We start from the raw sequence: 7493 nt of genomic DNA, 5'->3' as shown, positions 1-7493 counted from the left end.
AATCTTTGTAGCATTAGATTTGTTTGTACAAAAACTTTCCAATTTAGTATTATCAAAATTATTCATTTTACATTTCTTAACACTCTCTATCTCTTGTTAGGTCATGAATTCTTTCCTTCTCCATAACTGTGACAGGTAAACTATTTCTGCTCTCTCAAATTGTTTATAGTAACAGCCTTTACAAATAAATCGTGAACTGATTTTTTGACTTTATTTTGGTATACAGTGTAAGATATTGGTCTATGCCCAGTTTCTGCTGTACTTTTTTTTTCCATTTTTCCCAGCCATTTTTGTGAAATAGTGAATTCTTAACCGAGAAGCTGGACTCTTAGGGTTTATCAAAGAGTAGCTTGCTATAGTCATTGACCACTATGCCTTGTGTACCTAACCTATTCCACTGATCCACCACTCTATTTCTTAGTGAGTACCAAGTATTTTTGATGACTGCTGCTTTACAATATAGTACAATATCTGATATGGCTAGGCCACCTTCCCTAGCATTTCTTTTCATTAATTCCCTTGATATTTTGGACATTTTGCTCTTCCAAATGAATTTTGTTATTGTTTTATCCAGCTTTGTAAAATAATTTTGGTAGTTTGATTGGTATGGACCTGAATAAGTAAATTAATTTTGGTAAAATTGTCATTTTTATTATATTAGCTTGGCCTAAGCACGAGCAACTAATATTTTTCCATTTATTTGGATGTGATTTTATTTGTGTGAAAAATATTTTGTAATTATGTTCAAATAGGTCCTGAGTTTGTCCTGGCAGGTAGACTCCCAAATATTTTATAGGGTCTACAGTAACTTTAAATGGAACTTCTCTTTCTATCTCTTGCTATTGGGCTTTGTTAACAATATATAGGAATGCTGAGGGTTTATGTGGGTTAATTTTATATCCTGCAACTTTGCTAAAGTTTTAATTGGGGATTTTCAATTTGTTCTTTTACTATCCTTTTCAGTTGCAAGCCCAATACATTGATCTCCTTTTCTCTCTATTTTATTCATGTAAGCATTCAGAGATATAAAACTTCCCCTAGGAACCACTTTTGCTGTATTCCATAAGTTTTGGTATGTTGTCTCATTATTGTCATTATCTTGAATGAAGTTATTGATTGTTTCTATGATTTGTTGTTTCACCCACTCATTCTTTAGGATTAGATTATTTAGTTTCCAATTAATTCTTAGTCTATCTTTCCATGATTCTTTATTACAAGGAATTTTTATTGCATCATGATCTGAAAAGGATACATTGAAAATTTCTGCCTTTCTGTACTGGATTGTGAGGCTTTTATGCCCTTGTACATGGCCAATTTTTGTGTATGTACCACTGAGAAATAAAAGTATATTCCTTTCTATCCCCATTCAGTTTTCTCTATATCTAACTTTTCTAAAATTGTATATACCTCCTTAACTTCTTTCCTGTTTATTTTGAGGTTAGATTTATCAAGTTCAGAGAGGGGGAGGTTGAAGCCCCCACTAGTATAGTTTTGTTGTCTATTTCTTCCTGTAACTCCCTTAACTTCTCCTCTAAGAATTTAGATTCTATACCACTTGGTCCATATAGGTTAAGTAATTATGTTACTTCATTGTCTATGGTATCTTTTAACGGTTTCCTTCCTTATCTCGTTTAATTAGATCTATCTTTGCTTTCGCTTTGCCTGTGATTAGGGCTGCTACCCCTGCTTTTTTTTTAACTTCAGCTGATGCATAATATATTCTACTCCAGCCTTTTACACTTATCCTGTGTGTATCCCCCTGTTTCAAATATGTTTCTTGTAAACAATGTATTGTAGGATTTTGGTTTTTAATCCATTTTCCTATCTATCCCAGTTTTGCAGGAGAGTTCATCCCATTCACATTCACCATTATGATTACTATCTGTGTCTTTTTTCCATCCTATTCCCCCCATTTATGCTTTTATTTCTCCCTTCTCCCTTCCCCTCCTCAAAAGAGTTTTACTTTTGACCACTACCTCTCTCCATAATCCCTCCCTTTCAATCCCCCCATCTCACCCTTTTCTCTTACTACTTCTTCCCTCCCTTCTAAACCCCACACTTTTCTTTTCCCTTTCCACTCCTACTGCCTGTAGAGCAAGTTTGATTTCTGTCAGTAACAGAATATGTTATTCCCTCCTTGAACCAAATGAGAGTAAAGCTCAAACCCTCCCCTTCTCTCTCCCTTCTTTCCCTCTAGTATAATATGTTTTGTGTTTCTTCATGTGATGTAATTTACCATTTCTGACTCTTCCTTACTTCTTCTCCCATTACAATCCCTTTTTATCCCTTAATTAAATTTTTGGTCATCACATCAGTTAAGTTATACCCACGCCCTCTGTCTATGTAGATCCCTTTTAGATGTCATAGTAACTATACCATTCTCAAAACTAGCAAATATCATCCTCCCATATAGGGATGTAAACAGTTTGCTCTTGTTGAATAATAAGGTGTTTTTTTTTTCCTTTTTCCTTTCTTTACCTTTTATTCCTCTCTTGAGTCTTCAATTTGAAGAGCAAATTTTCCATTGAGCTCTGGTCTTTTCTTCAGGAAGTTCTGGAATTCCCTTATTTCATTGAATGTCCAAATCCTTGCCTGAAAGATTATGCTCAGTTTTTCTGGATAATTGATAATGGGTTGTAGTCCAACCTCCTTTGTCTTTCAGAATATCAGATTCCAATACCTCTGATCTTTTAAGGTAGAAGCTGCAAGGTCCAGGGTATAGTTCCACAATATTTGAATTGTTTCTTTCTGGCTGCTTGGAGTATTTTCTCCTTGACGTGATAATTCTGGAATTTGGCTACAATATTCCTTGGTGCTTTCGATTTAGGATCTCTTTCAGGGGATGATTGGTGGATTCTTCTGATGATTATTTTACCCTCTAGTTCTAGGACCCTAGAACTTTCTTGGAAGATAATGTCCAGGCCTTCTTTTTTCATCATGGCTTTCCAGAAGACCAATAATTCCTAGATTATCTCTCCTGGATCCATTTTCCAGGTCAGTTGTTTTCCAGTAAGATATTTTACTTTTTCTTCTATTTTTTTCATTCTTTAGATTTTGTTTGACTGATTTTTGATGCCTCATAGAGTCATTAGTTTCCACTTTCTTGATTCTAATTTTTAACAAATTATTTTCTAAAGATAGTTCCTGCATCTCTCTTTCCATTTAACCAATTTTGCTTTTCAAGGATTCATTTTCTCCTGTTAGATTCTGTAATCTTTCTTTTACCTCTCTAATTTTGCTTTTAATATCCTCCTTGAGCTCTTCCAGGAATGCTTTTTGGGCTTGAGACCTGATTGTATTCTCTTTTGAGGTTTCAGATGTGAATATAATGTCAATGTTGTCCTCTGAATTTATATTTTGATATTCTCTGTCACCATAATGTTATTCAATGGTCTTTTGTTTTTACTTTTCTAGCTTGCTTCTTCATGGTGGTTGCCTTTTTCCTTGCTTTTAAAGTGAATCTCTGCTTCTGGGGCCCAAGGGTCTGTGTTCCAAGCTTCTTGTGTTGGGAGCCAAGGGCCTGGTTACTGGCATTGTGTGCTGTGGCCTGTGGTTTTATCACCTAGAAGCTACATACTGTTTCAGCTCACCTGGTGCTGAGCTGGAGCTGGCTGGTGTGTGCTAAGGATTGAGGCCCAGTGAAATCTTTCTAAGTTTCTCCAGGGTTACATTGAACATCATAGCATGAGGTGTGGGGGAGGGGTGGTCTGGCTGCTGGAAGTCTGCTCTTTCCCTAGAGCTGTGCTATATAGCATGGGTCGTCTCAGCCATTGTTCTGTGCTGGTGTCTGCCAATTACCCTGGCTGTGCAAAGGTATGCCTGGGGTCCTGGTGTTGGGCTCAGGAACTGCCATTGGTCTGCTGAGGTGGGGCTTGCTGGGATGCCTACCTTCCTGCACTGGTCTCCTTCTGTCACCACAAGAGGGGGTCTCCCTAGCTTTCCAAGCTAGAAGACTACCAAACCCCCACTTCTGGCTCCTCTATTCCAGGGTTTCTCCTAGGGCAGTATTCTCTGGGTTATTCAATGGAGGGATGAGGTGTCTTAGAGTTTACTCAGTCATCATGGATCCCAGAAGTTCGAGAAGGTGAGTTTCAAACCTTTAGACTAAAGGCTGATATCCCCAGGAGTAGCTGCTGCTGCTGCCACAGACTCTACACTAATGTCTCATCTAGCTTCGACAGACTCCCATCCTGTTCCCAGAGGCTTTGGGATCACCACCACAGCCAGAGGGCTGGGCTTGCTCTGGTTCTGGTATGGCTCTCTGGTTCAGGCAGGAGTAGTTCCGTGCATCCAGCACTCTCCTGGCCTGGTGGGACAGATCCCTCTCTTTCTGGACCATTCTGGCTTGGAAATCTGCCACACTGTGTCTCCTAGTGGATTCTACTTCTCTCAAATCTGTTCAGATTCACTTCTCAAGAGATACCTAAAAGAATTTGTGAGAGATTTCGGGCATGCCCCTGCTTTCACTCTGACATCTTGACTCCATCCCTTAAATGCTATTTTTTAAGAGTGAAATAATTTTTTAAATAAACCACTTACCATGTGTTTGCCACATTTACCAGTCAGCTTTAAATTACAACTGAAGTGAAAATTTCGATTTTACTGAGGTGAAATCATATGAGTAAAAGCAAAAGAGTTCACTGTATCCTTGCTTAGATTTTAATTTTGGGCTTCCACAGATGTGTGTGGAAATTTTCTTTGAAACATTTTCTGTTTCTTCCTCTGAAAATTTATCTTCTTGGCTTGGCCACATAAGTGCTTCTTAAGCCTCAGTCTGAAAAACTGTTCCACATAAGATACTACATAGAACTTTTTCCTGTTGTATCTTTTGTTTAGGTACCAAGGTATTGGCCACTGCTTCTACTTGTGCCAGATGATACACCCAAAAATGTCTTTTCTCCAAGCACCTGGTCTTGGCCTTTCTTGACCTGTCTGAAGAAGTCTCAAAGCGTCATCTCTCCTGAATAACTATCCAAAGCATTCATGGACTCTGACACCTTGTCTAATCGCTCTGGACTTGGCATTGGCAGTCTCTGTCTTTTGGCCTCCTGCTCTAAGATGAGAAGCATATTTCTTTCTTTCAGTAGGACATACCAAAGTTTGTATAAATCTTCATTACACTTGTGCCTTAACTGTTCACAGGTCCATGAAACACCTGACTTGACTGTTTCTTCTCCCCAGTTTTTTTGGGTCATAAAAATTCTTCTATTCCTTACCTTGACAAAATAGTATGAATTAATTTATATTGGTGAAGAGGTATGATATTGGCTATATTCTTGTTTAATGAACTGAAAGTAAACTCTTGACTGGTGGAGGGGGTCAGCAAGGCCTTCAACATTCCCAGGACCTTCAGGGCAGACACAAAGCCCCAACAGAGAGAAACTAGCCAATCTGCAGCCATTGTCACCCTCTTGCTTTCACAAATAAAATACATTTGTATAAACAAAATTAATGCCACCAAAATTAGGAAGAAAAATAAAACTGGGGAAAAATCACAAGTCTCCCTTATAAAGGCCTCATCTATGAAATATGTAGGAAAATGAGCCAAATTTATAAAAATAAGAGCCATTCCCCAGTTGATAAATGGTTAATGGCTTTGAAGAAGCATTTTATAAAGGAGAAATCAAAGCTATCAAGTCACATGAAAAAGTAGTAACTCACTACTGATTAGAGAAATGCAAATTAAAACAACTTAGAGATACCACCTCATACCTATCAGATTGGCTAACATGACAGAAAAGGAAAATGACAAATGCTGGAAGGGATGTGGGGGACAAAAGACACACACACTTTTGGTGGAGCTATGAACTGGTCCAACCATGCTGAACAATAATTTGCAACTATTCCCAAAGGGCTATAAAACTGTGCAAACCTTTTGATGCAGAAGTACCACTAATGGGTCTGTCTCCTAAGGAAATCTTGTACAAAAATTGTACAAAAATACTTATAGTAGCTCTTTTTGTGGTGGTAAAAAATTGGAAATTGAGGGGAGGTTCATCAATTGGGGAATGGCTGAACAAGTTCTAATATATAATTATGATTGAATACTATTGTGCTATAAGAAATGATTGGCAGGATAGTTTCAGAAAAACCTGGTTAGACTTACATGAATTTATGCAAAGTGAAGTATGAAGAAGCAGGAGAACATTGTACACAGTAATAGCAATATTGTAATAATGATCAACTGTGAAAGACTTAGTTATCCTGATCAAGACAATGATCCAAGACAATTCCAAAGTACCTATGATGAAAAAGTGCTGTCTTCTTCCAGAGAGAGAACTGATGAATTCTGATTGCAGATTGAAGTATTTTTTTTCATTTTCTTGGAATATTTTATCTTTTTTCTTTTGTAACATGGCTAATATAGAAAAATGTTTTATATGACTTTACATTGATAATTAATGTCAAATTGCTAGCATTCTCAAGGATGTGGGAGGTTCTGGATGGGGAGAGAAAATTTAGAACTCAAAATTTAAAAGGTAGAATGTTATTTTTTTACAAATAATTGGGGACTACTTAACAAAAATAAAAATGAATTAAAACAAACAAGCAAATAAATAAATGAATGGCTGTCATGGGGAGTAGGAATTGTATTTGCTCTGTGTGGTCTCATAGGCAGCAAAAGGCACAATATGTGTGGAAGTTGCAAAGAGGCAAGCTTAGGTTTGATTGTATTCCTAATAATTAGAGTTGTCTAAAAGTAAATGAGCTTTCTCATGGTGCATTCCTTTTCCTTAAATGCTTTCAAGTAGATGCTGAATAACTATTGGTTTCCTAGGTTATATTGGTAATTCTTTTTTTTTTCTGTAAGTTGGACTAAATGATTATTGATGTCCTTCCAAACTCTCTTATTCTGTGATTCAGCAAAGAGGGGAAGCTAGCACCTGGTCACTGGTGCAAGTCTTCCCAAAACCCCCTTCCCACATGAGGACAAGGCAGTCTAGGATAAGCCCAGAGAAGCAAGGGTGTGGGGTGGAGTGGGGTGAGACCCTGCTGCCACCTCAGGATTGGCAAGGAGAGGATGGGAATCCTCCTTCAAATTTGAGATGTATGGGATGTTTCAGAAGGACTAGCATCTTTGGTGTGAAGGCTTGCTCTGTCCTTTGCAGGGTTGGTCACCTTTGATGTCCATCTTTCACCCAACTTTCACCTGTTGCTCCAAAAAGCTGTAGCATGCACAGCAAGCATACTTTGGTTTTCATTTTGACAGACAAATTGAATCAGGTTGAGGGTAACTGTTGATATGTCAGAAGGATGTTTACCACAAGTCTGTGAAGACTTCCCCAAGGCAGGTGAGAACAATTTGTTCCCAAGGCCATGAAGTCTATTGAAGTAGGCACTGTGTAAGAGGTTGGTCAGACACTGAAAACACTAAGGTCATCCACTGCATCCTGGGCCATCTCTAGTCTTCTTTACTTTTGTCTTTCCCCTGAACTTTCATGACTCTGAAAAAGAGACAGAAGGGCAAGCCATAACATTACAATGTGATGTCA

General features: G+C 38.0%; 1 pseudogene; it reads right to left on the bottom strand.

Annotated features, from left to right (window-relative positions):
• Positions 1 to 4659: 4659 nt before the first annotated feature.
• On the bottom strand, positions 4660 to 5401 carry LOC118845459 (annotated as a pseudogene).
• Between the last annotated feature and the right edge of the window lie 2092 nt (positions 5402 to 7493).

The sequence above is a fragment of the Trichosurus vulpecula genome, chromosome 4 (genome assembly GCF_011100635.1).
Source record: "Trichosurus vulpecula isolate mTriVul1 chromosome 4, mTriVul1.pri, whole genome shotgun sequence".
In the NCBI taxonomy this organism is placed as follows: domain Eukaryota; kingdom Metazoa; phylum Chordata; class Mammalia; order Diprotodontia; family Phalangeridae; genus Trichosurus; species Trichosurus vulpecula.
The sequence above is the reverse complement of the archived record's forward strand: the minus strand, read 5'-3'. Positions and strand labels throughout refer to the sequence as shown.